The sequence below is a fragment of the Lissotriton helveticus genome, chromosome 8, assembly GCF_964261635.1.
Source record: "Lissotriton helveticus chromosome 8, aLisHel1.1, whole genome shotgun sequence".
Taxonomy (NCBI): Eukaryota; Metazoa; Chordata; class Amphibia; order Caudata; family Salamandridae; genus Lissotriton; species Lissotriton helveticus.
This window is the reverse complement of record NC_136069.1, coordinates 1367036196-1367052883: the sequence shown is the minus strand read 5'-3', so window position 1 is coordinate 1367052883 and position 16688 is coordinate 1367036196.

The window sequence follows — 16688 nt, the reverse complement described above, 5'->3', positions numbered from 1 at the left end:
GGATGCATAGTTCAAGTTGTGAGGCATTTTTTAATGAGGAGAGTTATTTCCAGGATAATGATTTGGTGCATGCAGTTGACACCAGTGGTCGAGCTTATGAGGTGAAAGATGGTTGTCCAGTTGAAAAAGAAAAACTTGTGACAACAGAGGCAGAAGAGATGTTAGGTAATGAGGTTTTAGGAAGACGTCCTAAGGGACCTGTGTACACCTGGAAGTGTAGTAGTATTTGCAGTGTGCGACAGGATTCCATCAATTTGCTTTGTGATTTTGTACGGACATTTAATAAGAAAAGTTTGAATCAGAAAATGAAGTTGTTGCAAGAATTAGATCCTTGCAGAGTGAGAGAAGTGACAGGTTTGCATGGTCATTCACTGGCTTGTCTTTCCAGGAGAGTATGCCAGAGTGTTTTTCATCATTTCAGGATGCTAGCAGTGCATCATAATAAAGTGAGGAAATTAGTTAGAATGTTGTATTATGCTAAGAGTCCAGTAGTTATGCTTAAACAATTATGCGCTGCTCTTTTGCATGGTTCTGAAATAGATGTGAAGAATATGTGTGAAGAAATTGAGTTTTGTTACTTTGGAAGTAAAGAGGAGAATGTTGAAATTGACCCAGAAGAAGAGGGTAATGTGGAAGATAGTGTACAGGTTTCCAGTACAGATAATTTTCAGAAGGAAATTGCCACGTTTCAGGTGAAATCAAGTGAGAGACCTAATTTCACTTATGTGTGTTGTCGACGCACTTATTATAAGAATCAGACTAAGTTAGTGGATTTATATGCAAAAAGTGAAAGGGAAAATAATAGTGAATGGAAGGATTTCGCAACATACTTGATGGTAGAAAATTGTTTTGATTTGGGATTGGATCAACGTGTGTGTACTTATTGTTGTAATAAATTAAATCAAAACCAGATGCCTGCTAGAGCGGTTCATAATAATCTGGAATTGGTTGAGATTCCTTCTGAATTGAAGGATTTAAATACTTATGAATCTATTTTGATTCAAAGTATCCATCCCTTTCAGGCTATTGTAAGAATGGAGCCAAAGACAGGGAAATTGCCTCCATCAGATTTACAGAGAGGATTAAAGGGAAGAGTTGTTTATTTGCCTCTAGATTTGAAGAAAAACATTAACACAATTGGAGTAGAAAAAGTGGAAGAGGAACCTCTGGTTATCTTAGTTAATGGGGTTCCGACAAAGAATAAGAAAATATGGCAAGATTTAGTAGATGTTAGGAAAGTCAAAAAGGCAACATTGTATTTGAAAAAAAATAATAAGTACTATAAGAATGTATATGTTGTAGAAGAGGAAGTAAGTGAGGAAGAGGATAGCGATTTGTGTGCTGGTCAAATTGAGAAAGTAGAACCCTCTAAAAGTGAAGAAATATATGAACATTATAGTGTTCATCCTTTGCATTCCAAGGAAGTCATGGGGAATGCTATTGAGTTGTTTCAAATGAAACAAGCCAAAGGGAGTCCCATTAGTGTTTGGGAGGAAAGTTTAGAAGCTCGGTGTTTCCCACAGCTATTTCCAACAGGTCAAAGAGGAAGATATGATGAGCGACCTCATCAAATTCCTGCTTCTGAATACCGGACTTTACGATTGTATGCAGAAGATGCTAGGTTTCGACAATGCATTCCCTATTTGTTTCATCTCCTGTTTGAAAGCGATCTGTCTGGACTGTCATATGCAGTGAACCACATCTTGAAAAGTGGTATACAGATGCAAAACATCTCGGCAAGTGACTTTATGGATAAAGTCAATGTCCAAGACAGTATTTTGGATTGTCACCTGATTAATCCCATGGCGTGTCAGCGTGGTACTAATGAGTACTGGTACCGTCGTCATGGTGATTTAAAATGTATGCTGAGGAACTTAGGAACTCCCACATGGTTCCTCACTCTGAGCTGTGCCGAGTATGGCTGGGAAGACTTACTTGAATTTCTACGAGAGGCAAATGGAAACATTGAAAACATCGAATTCAAGACACCCGGAGAACTGTGCTCTTTGGATCCAGTGAATGTATGCAGGTACTTCAATCATAGATTTGAAGCTATGATGTCTTTCATCATGAATAAGAAGAATCCACCTCTTGGAGAGGTGTTGGATTTCTTCTGGAGAAAGGAGTACCAAGCAAGAGGTGCTCCTCATATACATATGCTGCTGTGGATCAAGGATGCACCTAAATTTGGAACAGATCCAGAAGACTTAGTGATGAGTTTCATAGAACAGTATTCTACATGTGCTGTTCCAAATGCAAAGGAGGACAAAAGCCTAAGAGAACAAGTTCTACGCTTCCAAAGCCATCGTTGCGGAAAGTACTGTCGTCGTAAATTCAGAAACAAGGACAAGTTCTACACCAAATGTCGTTTCGCCTTTCCACGACCGGTGATTTCTAAAGGAAGAGTGAACAGTTTGATGTCTTCGCTGCGACATAATGTGATGAAGAAATCACCTAAAAACACATACAATTTGAAAAGGAACGAAGACTCCAAGCACATCAACGACTACAACCCAGTGATTTTGTCCATGTGGAATGCTAACATGGATATACAGTTTGTGGCTGATAACTGTATGGCTGTGGCTCGGTATGTGACATCTTACATCACCAAAAAAGAAAAGACAGAATTGAAGGATATGTGGGAGGACATTTCCCATGAAAAGAGCCTCAGTAAGAAGTTGTACAGTTTCAGTCTGAAGATGTTGTCGCATCGAGAAATCGGAGCTTATGAATGTTCTGACCGGTTGTCTTCAGCAAGTCTCTGTGCCAAATCTAGGAGTATCGTTTGGGCGAGTCTTGGTCTTGCTGCAACGCGTAATCGAGTTCTGAAACCTGTGCGGGAAATTGAGTATTTGGCGGAAAAGGAGCCAAACAGTACCGATATTTTGAAGACCAACATGTTGGATACATATTATCCAAATCGAAGCAGTCACCTCGAGAATGTTTGTCTGTATGAGGTTCTACAAAATTACATATTCAAGAGGAACATCAAAGAAGATATTGATAAAGGAGTGTATGCTGTAATTGGAAGTGAGGGATGTCTGGTCAAGCAAAGAAAATGCCACTTGGTAAACCATCGAAAATTGAGTGGCGAATCTCCTGAAAAAAAGGAGTTTTTCTATTTAGCACTTTTGCAACTTTTTAAGCCTTGGCGTGCAGAAGAGGAACTGCTTGGAGATTTCCTCTGTTACGAAGACTCTTTCACTGCCGCCAAGGAGACCATAGAATGTCCTGCTTTTCCCAAATATCTTGAAATGTTGAATGCGGAAATCGAGCAGGAAGCAACGATTGCAGCCGAGATTGCCAGAGACAGTTCTCAGGACAGTCAGAGTTCTGTTTCATTGAGTCAGGATCCACTAGGAGGACCTGTTATCGAAAATGAAGCTGCCACTGCCATGAATGAAGTGGAAAGAGCCATGGCACATGCTCAGGAGGATGTGGTTAACTTAGAAGACTTGGAAAGACAACTCAACGTTGAGCAGAGGAAAATATATGACGAAGTTACCAAGCAAATTGATCATGGATTAAGTCATGAGAAGAAAGAGTGCTCATGTACGTCGTTGAAGCCTGTCCGACTGTACGTGAGTGGAGAAGCGGGAACTGGAAAAAGTTTCCTCATTAAAGCAATTTCATGTTATTTGCAGGAAAGGACTTAGTCATCGCTGTCTTGTGTTGTCACCGCTCCAACTGGACTGGCAGCACATAACATTAAAGGTATTACTTTGCATCGTCTATTGATGCTGCCAGTGGAGCATGATAACAAAGTACAATACCACAAGTTATCTGGAGATGCTTGTTGTGAAGTTTCAAGAGTCTTGAGGAAAATGAAACTTCTTATCATTGACGAAGTAAGCATGGTTTCTAATGTCATGCTTGCCTTTGTGCATTTGAGAATGCAAGAAGTTCTTAAAACAGAGTATGATGTGTTATTTGGTGGCAAACATATCATTGTTTTCGGAGATCTTCTGCAGCTGACACCAGTGAAAGGACAACCTGTGTTCAAAATGCTCACGCATGAAGATACCAGGAAGTGCCTAGGGAGCATTGGCAACGTCAATATATGGTTAAACTTCAATTATGCTGAACTGCATGAAAATATGCGTCAGGCAAAGGATGAAGATTACAAGAATATTCTACAAGATGTTAGAATTGGAAAAGTGACCGAGCATGGGAAAGAAGCTTTACATGCACGATTACTGTCAAATTTATATCCAGAACAAGACGTTGTGCCTGAGAATATTTTTCAGAAAATTACTGAGAAGAAATCTGGAATATGTTTGATGCCAACTCTTGCAGAATGTGCCATCTTCAACAACAACATGTTGCATTTAGAAAACCAAGAGATTGTGAAACTGGAAGCTATTGACAGAGTAGAGCATATGGGATCAACAATTATGTTGTCTGAGAATTTGAAAACAAAATTGGATTCATTAGAGAAGACTATATCTAAAACTGCAGGTTTTGAAAAGACTCTGAATGTGTGCTTAAACTGCAGTATAATTTTAAGAAGGAATTTACATGTTGAAAGAGGTCTGGTAAATGGATCAATGGGTAATGTTGTTGATTTTGTGAAATACAGAAATAGAGATGGAATTGAATTTTTAAAAATTAAATTTGATGGCATTGAGGAAGTACAGCTAATTGGTCGTTGCTCTGCTAGATTTTTGCTTGTAAAAGACTTATATGTTCGCCGTAAGCAGTTTCCTGTTTGCTTGGCATATGCGGTGACAATCCATAAATCGCAAGGTTTAAGTGTAGACAGTGCATTGGTGAATATTGACAGTTCTGTGTTCAAGGAGGGTATGGCATATGTGGCATTGTCACGAGTTAGAACTTTATCGGGATTGTACTTGATTGAGTGTGATGTCACAAACATTTGTGCGGATCTAGATTGTGTTAAGGAATACAATAGGTTAAGAAGAGAGTATGCGCCACATTTGCCTCAATATCCTTTGTTTGAGAAACGTGTGGTAGGCCGGAAACGAAGAAATGTGACCAATAGTAGGGAGGTTGTAGCAAAAAGATGAAAAGTCGATGAACCTGAAATTATAAGCAGAAAGAAAAAGGATTCTGTTGAAGATGTTGTTGGTTTTCAATTTGAAAACAGTTCTGGTGTAAACTGCTATGCTAATGTAGTGGTTAATGTTGTCTTTTCTCTAGAAAATGTAAAAGAAGAGATTGTGGTCAATTTGGATCAAAGATTTTGCAGTTTGTTGAATTCTGTGTTAGAGAAATGTAGCACTGATAGAACAAAAACAGAAAGTGTGTCTGAAATTCGAAATCTGTTAGACAGATGTTCAGGGCAAACACAATTCTCTCAAAATATTCAGCAAGATTGTCAGGAGTTTTTAATGTATATGCGTGATGTATTGCATGCTGAAGGTGTAGATGTAGATCACCTGTTTGGGCTTTCTTATCAATGGCAGCATGCCTGCGAGAACTGTAGGGTATCAAGTACTACTAGTGTAGACTCAGAAAGATTTATATATTTAACTTTGCCAGACAGTAAATCAGTGTCCTTTAATAAGCTAGTAAAAGCAGCTGATCACAACATGGAGTGTAGCCAATGTAAGTCTGAAATGTTGTCAACATTATTTATACGAACATATGGCCAGTATGTCATTTTAATGTTCCAACGATGTAGGCCTGATGGAACAAAATTGACAACTTTAATTAAAAATTTTGTGGCTTCACAGTTGTCAATATCAGGAAGGACTTTTGTAACTGCAGCAATTATATATCATGACGGTCCTTCAATAACATCAGGACATTACACAGCTTATTTAAAGTCTAGAAATGGCTGGTCATTCTGCAATGATTCTGTTTTAACTTTCAAAACAAAATTGCCTTTTGACCTTAAAAATTCTTACCTGGTGTTTTTAAAACCAAAATTTTAGGGAAGGAATCCCAGGATTTGCTCTGAGGAATTTCAAGAGGTTCTAATGGCTCCTACACGATTTGGCCTTGAGGATAAGTGTAGGTCAGAGTCAAAAGTTATTTTTGAGTTTTAAATAGTTCCTGGAAAAAAAGAAGATTTTCTTACAGAAAGTGGTGGGCAGAGATTAGTTGAAGGACAACAGAGTATTTCCCAAAGCAAACGGTGTTCTTACCATAACACTTGACGTCATGGAAAAATAACTGCACTTTGTATGAGTTCAGAAAAACTGTTTCTTTTTATAAGCTAATTCAAGCAGCCAATCAAGAGTAGAGGGAATGTAAGTCTGCAATGCTGTCTAGATTATTGGCCCAAACTTTTGATTATAATGTCATTTTAAAAATCCAACTATATAAACCTGATGAAAGTAAGTCTTCAACTTTAATTACAAATGTTGTGGCTACACAGTCGTTGATTTTAGGAAGAACATTTGTAACTGCAGCTATTATATGGCATGATGGTCATTTGACAAGATCCGCTTATTACACAGCTTATTGAAAATGTAAAAAAATTTGCTGTTTCGGAAATTATTCCCATTTGACTACGATACAATGTTGTCTTTTTACTTAAAAATATTCGTACTTTCTGTTTTCAGAAAAGAGAATTTAGGGTAGGTAACTGGCGTGTAATGATTCTAGGGGTTGATATAATTTTATCTACTGTTTTATATTGCTTTGTGATTAAAAGTGATGTAGAGAATTAAATAATTGTAGTAGTCATAGAGGTAGTGTAAGTCTGCTTCATAGTAAGCAGTATCAGTGTCATAGGAAATGTAGAACATGAGTGAGCAAGAAGGGTAAGATATTACTAGTTCAGGATTGTGAAAGTGATCTTGAACGTTTTCTTTCTGAAAGTTGCGGAAATACAAAATGACGGGATTTGCTTACAAGAATTCCAAGAGTTATAAATGGCTCTTACATGATTTGGCCTTGTGGAAACGTGTGGCAGAGAGCGAGAAGTCATTTATTGTATGTAACATATTTTTCAAAACGATGGAGGTTTTCTTTCAGAAAGTGGCGGGCTGAAAATAAAAACAGCACAATCAAGTGTAAGCTGTTCATAGGACATCCTTCGACGTCATGGAAAGTAAGTTACTTTTGAGGAGTTCTGATTTCTGATTGGTTATGTTATATGGGTTTTTTAAACACAATCATTTTGATTGTGTTTTTTTTTCCCCGCTGTTATATGATGAATACCTTCAAGTCACTGTTTTTAGTGAAATTTGATCAATTCTGAGAACAGCAAAAATAAACCATTTAAAATGTATAATTAATTCTGTACTTTTTGTACTTATGATATACATTTAGAAATGTGTAGTAGACATGGAGAAGCTGAGGCTTCTGTAAGTGTCAAAGTTGTTGCATACAGTGCTCACATTCTACATAGTCTTTCATATGATAGACTACATTTCCACAATGAGATATCTAAGCTAAGGAAACACAGGTGATGTGATTGTGGAATGAGCAAAAAAAATTGCACGTTTTTCAATTATATTACCTGTGTTTCCTAACATTACACATCACATTGTGTAGATGAGGTTTAGGCCTGTTCCAGGAGACAGAGTCGGTCTGACATTTGTTCAAGAGTGCAGTGGACATGACTCACTTCGTTATTAGGCCTGCACATGTATTATATCCTCTATACTCTTCAACAAGCCTAAATTTCATCTGCAACCCTGAGTAGGACTTACCTGAAACAAATCTGTGGATAGGTTACACCTTATCAGCATCTAGAAACAATCATTTAAAATGTTAAGGGCAGTTTTATGAAGGCTGTGTGCCTCTTTTACGCCGCTGTTCCGTCACTTTTGTGTAAAAGATGCACCATGTTGCAAGATAGGCCTCAGTTCATTTCCAGCAAGATACCGTCAGTTTAAAATGTATATAATTAGGACTGTGTATGGCGCATGGAGAAGCTGAGGCTTCAGTAAGTGTCAAAGTTGTTGCATGCAGTGCATACTCTTTCATATGCTGGACTACATCTACACAATGAGATACCTAACCAAAGGAAACACAAGTGATGTGATTGTGAAATGAGCAAATGAAATTGCACGTTTTTCAAATACATTACCTGTGTTTCCTAACATTACGAATCACATTGTGCAGATGAAGTTTAGGCCTGTCCAGGGAAACAGAGGAGGTCTGAACTTTATTGGTTGGCCTGGACATGTATTATCTCCTCTGTACTCTTCAACAAGCCTAAATTTCATCTGCAACCCTGAGTAGGCCTCACCTGAAACAAACGTCTGGATAGGACACACCTTATTGCCATCCTGAAACAATCATTTAAAATGTTAGGAACAGTTTTATGATGATTGTGCACCTCTTTTGCGCTGCCATTGTGTCACTTTTGTGAGACAACAGCAGTGCAAAAGATGCACCATGTTCCAAGATAGGCCTCACTTCATCTGCATCAAGATACTGTTAGTTTAAAATGTATATCTTTAGGACTGTGTAGGGGGCCTTGGGAAGCAGAAGCTTCTGTAAGTGTCAAAGTTGTTGAAAAACTGTTTGTCCTTCAATCTTTTCCCTTGTCTTTTCTAATTTTTAAATACATGTCTTAATATTTTTCAAATGTTTGTTCTCTCTTTCACAGATTGAAAGTATAAAAATAACAAGTGACTAAGTTAACGACAATTATAAGGTAAATGTTTTGTACTCTTTTCGTTACATTTCTATCACATTTAACTACTATTAGTTCCACTGCTTCATTTCTTTAACCCTCACTTTCCTGCCTTTGCTACTTCCCTCATTCCTTTCTCTATTACTTACTTACTCTACTCCTTCCACTCCTTTTCTCAGTCTTTCTCTTCTCATAGTTCCTCACTCTTGTTCACTCACTCCGTCTCTATTACTCTTAGTGTCTCTGACTGATCACTCTTTCACTACTTGTTCATTATGCTTTCTCTGTGTAGTTGAAGCACACTAAGGGGCATATTATGAACACAGCCAATAAAATTATTGCTGTTTTTATCGGCAGAAAACTGCTGCAAAAGCGGTTTTAGCGGCAGTTTTCTGCCGCAAAAGCAGCTTTAGCAACACATTTCTGCCGATAAAAGCTGCAAAACTTTTATTGCCTATGTTGATAATATGCCCCTATGTTATTTAGATTTCTTTGCTGTTTCAATTATTCTTTTTCTGTTACTTCTTCTTTTCTGCTTTCTGTTTTTTCTCTCTGTTATTCCACATGTTTTAATCTTATTTTGAACATTCACTCACATTCTCTAAGAAACTCTTCTTTGTTATTCTTCTACTCTCCTTTTTTTCTTTCACTTCCTTATCTATTTTGTTTTTCACAATTATATCCTCTTCCATCTTTTCTTTGGTAAATAAATCTATTAAACAGTATCTCTGGTTTAGTCCCTATAGCTGTCTTTCTTTTAACATTACTCTCTGTTTACTTCCCTTATACTTACTCTTCTTTTTTTTTTTTTTTTTTTTTTTTGGTTCGCTCCCGGTTTGCGTACCGGCGAGCGAACCGGGAAGCGAACCAAAAGAAATAGAGGTTGCCAGAGTGCTAAAACTTCTAGCAATTTTTTTATAAAGGGGAGGTAGTTCTGAAAAGAACTTTTTTTTATGTTTTTGTTGTTTTATATATTTTGTTTATTTTTCTGAATTTTTTTTGTTTTTTTTGTATTTTTTGAACAATTTTCTGTTTTTTTGGGGGTTTTTGGGGGGAAACAACGAAAAACAGGCATTGGAAAGGGCTCAACAGGAGCAAAAAAAAAATTTTTTTTTGGGGCGTTTAGAGCACTTGTGGTTTTCATATGCTCTGTTTATTAAATTAATACTCATATTGCCACATGAGAGTAAGGTACCGCAATATATACACACTATCTTCATGTGGACAAAGTTTTCTTGAATGTTTGGCACTGTTTCCCGTGCCTCTGGCCCCGACAGAGATACCTGTGCCGATGTCCTGGCCACAGGAGTTGGTGGGTTGTCCTGGAGGTCACGCATCTCTGCCCGGCTGTAATTTAGTGGATGCCACCTCTGCATGTGACGGTGCATAGTATAGTTGCCGTAACTATACTTCTTATCTGTGCCTCTAGATAAGTCCTCTTTGCATATGATGCACGTCACATACCGAGCATTAACTTTTTTTTGTCCTTCAGGAAAAGAAAAAAACTGCCAAATGAAACTATTTTTATGATGAGATATCCGGGGCTCCTCTTGTAAAAACTGTGTTGCCTGTATTTCCTCTTCCTCTTCTTCATCCTCTTCCTCCTCTGTGTTAGGAAGGAACTGTGGAGGTGGTCCTCTCTTCCTATGAGGAGGTGGCGGTGGTGGTGGGGGTGCACCAGCTGCAGCTACTAGTGAAGCCATTTTCCACTCAGCAAAATAGGTCTTCCTTTCACAAAGTTTAAAGTCAGAGTGAGAAAAAAGGTGGGGGCTTTCATCATTTTGGTTCTTTTCATTTAGTTCTAAACCAATGAAAAGTGTTATTTTTAGGTCACATGACCTAGCCTTACATCATTAGGAAACCAAAAGTGAAATGAACCAATGAAAAGTTTTATTAACAAGTCACATGACCTGTTACGCTTATGTTACGCGCTGCGGAACGCGCCCCGGATCGCTTCCGGGGAGCTGCGCTTCGCGCCTCGGTTCGCGCTCCGGAGCACTTCCGGGTGCGCTAACTCGGCGCGTCATAAGACGCATTACGCGGCAACGCGATACGTTGCGCTTTCGCGACGCGCCCGGGATCGCTTCCGGGGAGCTGCGCTTCGCGTCTCGGTTCACGTACCGGAGCACTTCCGGATGCGCTAACGCGGCGCGTCATAAGACGCATTACGCGACAACGTGATACGTCGCGCTTCCGCGACGCGTCACGATGTTGATTTCTAACGCGGCAGTTGCGCAAACGGAACATTTACCTGTTCGCGGACCGGGTCGCGGCACTAAATTGAGCTAACGGGAAGCTTCCCGGTTCGCGAACCGGGAGCGAACAAAAAATAATAATAAAAAAAATTATTAATAAACATATAAAATATATTTTTTGATTTAAAGAAGAATACATTTTACAGCTATAGATATTAGCTTTTAAAAAACCAATGAAATTCACTGAAAAAACCATAGGTTATAGACCATATATAGTTAGGAATTAGCATTTACAAAACCTTGAAAATTAACTGAAAAAACCATAGGTTATAGACCATATATAGTTAGGGATTAGCATTTAAAAAACCTTTTTTTACTCACACAAAACCATTGAAATTCCATATATAGTTAGTTGTACTAACTATATATCGCGCACCCGCAATCCACTGCTGATCATGTCACATATTACATCATTCATGACATGGTCAGTGACATCACTGATGACATCACTGATGACATCTCAAATGACATCACTGATGACATCACTGATGACATCTCAAATGACATCACTGATGACATCTCAAATGACATCACTGATGACATCACTGATGACAACATCCAGTGACTTTATGTTTCTGTAAAGTTAAAATATGTCTAACATATTGAAGAATGAGTGGATGTATAAGTGTCTGGATGAAGGATTTAGTAGGTGCATGATTGACTGTATGAGTGAGTGAATAAATGTGTGTCACTGAGTGCATGAGTTAGTGACTAAACTGTCTTAATTTGTGCATCATTATGTCTGTTGTTCTGTAAACTGCTGCATGTGTTGATCAGTAGCTATATGAGTAAGTATATGGGTTATTGATTGGTTGTCCAAGTATTTGTATGGGAGACTGAGTGTGTGTGTGTGGGTGGCTGGGAGGTGTATGACTCTGTGCATAGATGTGTGAGCAGTTGATTCACTAGATGTATGGGTTCAAAAGTGCATGTGGAAACACCTGTATGGGCGGTTGACTGAGTGCATTGGTGAGTGAATGGATATCTCAGTGCTACATGTCAAAGTAAGTACATATGTAAAACACAGTACATGTGACAGTTGACATATATAAATAACTGTGCATAAGAGCCAGTGAATGTGTGAGTGGCTGTATTGATCATTGTGAACTTGTATCAGGTATTGTATAAGAGAGTAAATATGTGTTAGTATATGTTTGAATAAGTAAGGTGTGTATAACTGTATAGTTGAGGAAATGGAGGTGTGATTGATTCTTTGCATGACTGACTAGGTGTGTGAGTAACTCCATGGATGAGTGACAGTCTGTGAGTGTCTGTTTACACTGAGTGTATCTAAGGTTATATTAGAGTCTGAAGAGGTTCATCGTATTATCACATGAATGATGTCATCAGTGATGTGCTCAGTAATGTCAAATGAGATGTCATCAGTGATGTCATCAGTGATGTCATTTGAGATGTCATCAGTGATGTCATCAGTGATGTCATTTGAGATGTCATCAGTGATGTCATCAGTGATGTCACTGACCATGTCATGAATGATGTAATATGTGACATGATCAGCAGTGGATTGCGGGTGCGCGATATATAGTTAGTACAACTAACTATATATGGATTTTCAATGGTTTTGTGTGAGTAAAAAAAGGTTTTTTAAATGCTAATTCCTAACTATATATGGTCTATAACCTATGGTTTTTTCAGTGAATTTTCAAGGTTTTGTAAATGCTAATTCCTAACTATATATGGTCTATAACCTATGGTTTTTTCAGTGAATATATATATATATATATCTATATATATATATAGATATATATATATATATATTCACAAAAAAAACATAGGTTTCACAAATGTTATATTTAGGAATAAGCATTTAAAAAACCTTACAATTTCACTGACAAAAACATAGGTTTTAGGGGTGTTATAGTTAGCTAGACATTTCACTCGTATGAAACCATTGAAATTCCCCCAATATAGTTAGTTGTACTAACTCTAACTTACGCGCCCGCACTCCACTGCTGATGATGTCACATATTACATCACTGATGACATCTCAAATGACATCACTGATGACATCACTGATGACATCATCCAGTGACTGTGTGTTTCTGTAAAGTTTGAATATGTTTAATATATATAGGAATAGGCGTATTGAAGAATAAGTGGGTGTAAAAGTGTCTGAATGGATGATTTTCTAGGTGCGTGACCGACTCTATAGGTGAGTAATTAAACGTATTTTGACTGAATGCATGGGTTAGTGACTAAACTGTGTGAATGTCTGTATCTGTCTATCTGTTGGTGTGTAAGTAGCTGCATGGGTTTGTGAATAGCTACATGAGTGTCTATATGGGTTATTGATTGGTTGTCTGAGTATCCTTATGGGTGCCTGAGTGTTTGTGTGGGTGGGGTATATGTGACTCTGTGCATAGATGTGTGAGTGGGTGATTCACTGGGTGCATGATTTCAAGAGGGCATCTGTGATGGACTGTATGGGTGGGTGAGTGTGTGTATATAAGTGTGTTGGAGAGTGAATGTATATCTCAGTGGTACATGTTTGAGTAACTACAAATGTGAAAGGCAGTATATATGTGTGTTGGAGTATATAAATGGCTATAAGTGAGAGTGGCTGTATGAATGAGTGTGTGCTTGTATCAGTGATTGTATAAGAGTGTAAGAATGTTCCAGTATTTGTATGAGTAATTGAGCTGGTGTGTGTATAACTTTATAGGTGAGTAAATGGCAGTGTGATTAATTACTTGAATCACATTGGTGTGAGCACCTCTATGTATGAGTTGCGGTGTGTGAGTGTCTATAGGTGTATGTGCGTATATGATAATGCTGTACTGAGTGACCATAAGTATGAGTGACTATACGGGTGAGTGAGTGGATGTGTGTGCAAACCTAAGAATCAGTGAGTGGGTATGTAGTTATTGGTGTGCGAGTGTCTATGGTTTTGAAAATGGCAGTCTGTAATTTAGAGTGGGTGTATCAAAGGTTATATTAGGGTGTGAGAAGATGCATCAAATTATCACATGGATGATGTCATCAGTGATGTCATCGGTGATGTCATTTAAGATGTCATCAGTGATGTCATCAATGATGGCACAGACCATGGATTGCGGGCGCGCGAGTTATAGTTAGTACAACTAACTATAACGGGGGAATTTCAATCGTTTTATATGAGTGAAATGTCTAGCTAACTCTAAGACCCCTAAAACCTATGTTTTTTTCAATGACTTTGTAAGGTTTTTTAAATGCTTATTCCTAACTATAACATTTGTGAAACCTATGGTTTTTTCAGTGAATTTCAAAGGTTTTTAAAATGCTAATTCCTAACTATAACATATGCAAAACCTACGATTTTTTTAGTGAATTTCAAAGGTTTTTTAAATAATAATTTTAAAATATATTTATTGTATTTTTAAATATTTTTTAACTACATTTTTTAAATCTTTTTATTTTTAGATATGTTATTTATTTATTTACATTACAACATTTTTTTAAATATTTTTCTTTACATAAAAATATGTTTTTCTTATTATTTTATATTGTTTATAATATACTTTTTTTTTTTTCCTTTTTCTTGGAGTCGCACACCCAAAGCGCACCCTGCTCTTTTACTGCATTAAACTTGTCTGCCATTTTAGGGTTGCTGACTTTTGGCGCATACGCGAGATGTACGTATTGCACGACGAGACGGACGCGCAGTAGCGTGTGACAATATATGCATATCGGACGCGGTGGATGCGCAACTCCCGTGATTTTTTTAATGTTGAAAAAACGTATATGTATATATATACATATATATATTACCTACTGGCGGTCGCCAGTAGGTATATATAGTTAGGATTTTTTCTCTATGGGTTTTTTGAAAATTCTATGTCTAATAACTTTGGCGTTTGTGGACGGAATTGGCTGAAATTTTCAGGAAAATGGCACATTTTGTTTCTGAGCAGCCCTTGAAAATTTGGGGGGGGTTCGTCCAGTGGGGGCCGAGAAAAAAGGGGGGTCCCAAAACGTGTTTTTAACATTGAGTTTTCCATAGGGCGGTTGGCCTCACTTTTAGCCCGAACGGCTGAATGGATTTGCACGAAACTTGGCAAAATTGTAGGGACTGGTAGCCCGATGTGCCTTTTGTAGGTCTCAATATATGTGCTCCAGTGGATTTTGAGAAATTAACGTTTAAAAAAAGATATATATCTGTAACAGCGGACCGGTTAGCGCTCTGGTTCGCGGACTTTTCGCGCAACGGAGCTTTGTGAAGCGAAGCTGATTGGTTCTCCGGCGTCTGTCAACATTCCAAACAGTCCGTAGCGGCCGCCATCTTGTCTCTCGGTAGGATCGAGAGACAAGAGGAGGTCAAAACAAAGGGGGAAATAACTATAAGGGGGCATAGTAGATCCTCGCTGACCCCCTAGGTTTGATGTGGAGGTTTTAAAAGGGCCCCGCGGGGCAAAAAAAAATAATAAAAATAATAATTGAACGGCTGAATGGATTTGCACGAAACTTGGCAAAATATTAGGGACTGGTAGCCCGATGTGCCTTTGCTAGGTCTCAATATATGTGCTCCAGTGGATTTTGAGAAATTAACGTTCAAAAAAAGATATATATCTGTAACAGCGCTCCGCTTCGCGTAACGGAGGTTTGCGAAGCTGATTGGTCATTCTGTCACTGGGCTATAGTTGGGCTACATCTGGCTGATATTTGGGCTACATTTGTTTTTTTGTGTGTCTGGCGGCCATCTTTGGGCTACATTGGGCTACATTGGGCTTCATTGGGCTACATTCGGCTAATTAGCAAATAGCTCATCGCAAACTAGGAATGGTAAAGAATCGCTATTTATTCCTTAAAGTTCGCTATTTAGGAAATGCAAATAACTTTGATGATACATATGGCGGTTCATATCTAACAAGATAAGAAGCATAGGGATAGATTTATGATGACTGGCGCATCACCAGGGATGTGTTAGTCATTCTGTGCCGCTGTTCCGTCACCTATGGTGTGCTGCATTTACAATGCGGCGCATCATGGGGCAAAAACAGCACAGATGCGTGATGTATCTGTGCCGTAAAGGTGGCGCATTGCTGGAGTTGTATCGCAAGTGTGATGAAGGTCCAGCAAGGGTCGGGGGTGCCCCTGTCGCAGGGTTTCTGTTCTCACACAGAACTGTGGACAGAGGATTGGAACCTCGGCGAATTAGGGTGTCCCAAAACTCACGTTAGTAATCAAAAACTATTTAGCAAGCTAGGTACAGTGTCACATTGGATATAACAAACTCTCAATGTTTAGACAATCCAGAATATGAACTTATAGTACCTCAGGATACGTGGAACTCATGAACAGTCGGTCGTTATATATTTCTTAGAAACCAGAACATGGAGTTAAGAAGAACACATGTGTATTTGAAATGTTTATTTACTAATGCCGTCTTCTCAGGCGTAGTACCTTAGATAATAAAAGTACACATATTATCAGTAGCAAAATTACCAGCATAGTTACTAGTACATAAAAAGTGAATGGTGATAGTATGTTAACATGCTGTAAATGAATAAGAGTTAGCAACACTTATAAGCAGCCGCGGGCCGTGGAGGGAGTTACGGTGAGGCAGGGAGGCGGGGAGGGGGAGAAGCAGGGTGGAGAATACAAGTACACATATTATCAGTAGCAAAATTACCAGCATAGTTACTAGTACATAAAAAGCGAATGGTGACAGTATGTTAACATGCTGTAAATGAATAAGAGTTAGCAACACTTATAAGCAGCCGCGGGCCGTGGAGGGAGTTACGGTGGGGCAGGGAGGCGGGGAGGGGGAGGGGCAAGGTAGAGAGGGCTCCACCCTGCTTCTCCCCCTCCCCGCCTCCCTGCCTCACCGTAACTCCCTCCACGGCCCGCGGCTGCTTATATCTCACCCTCCCTAATAC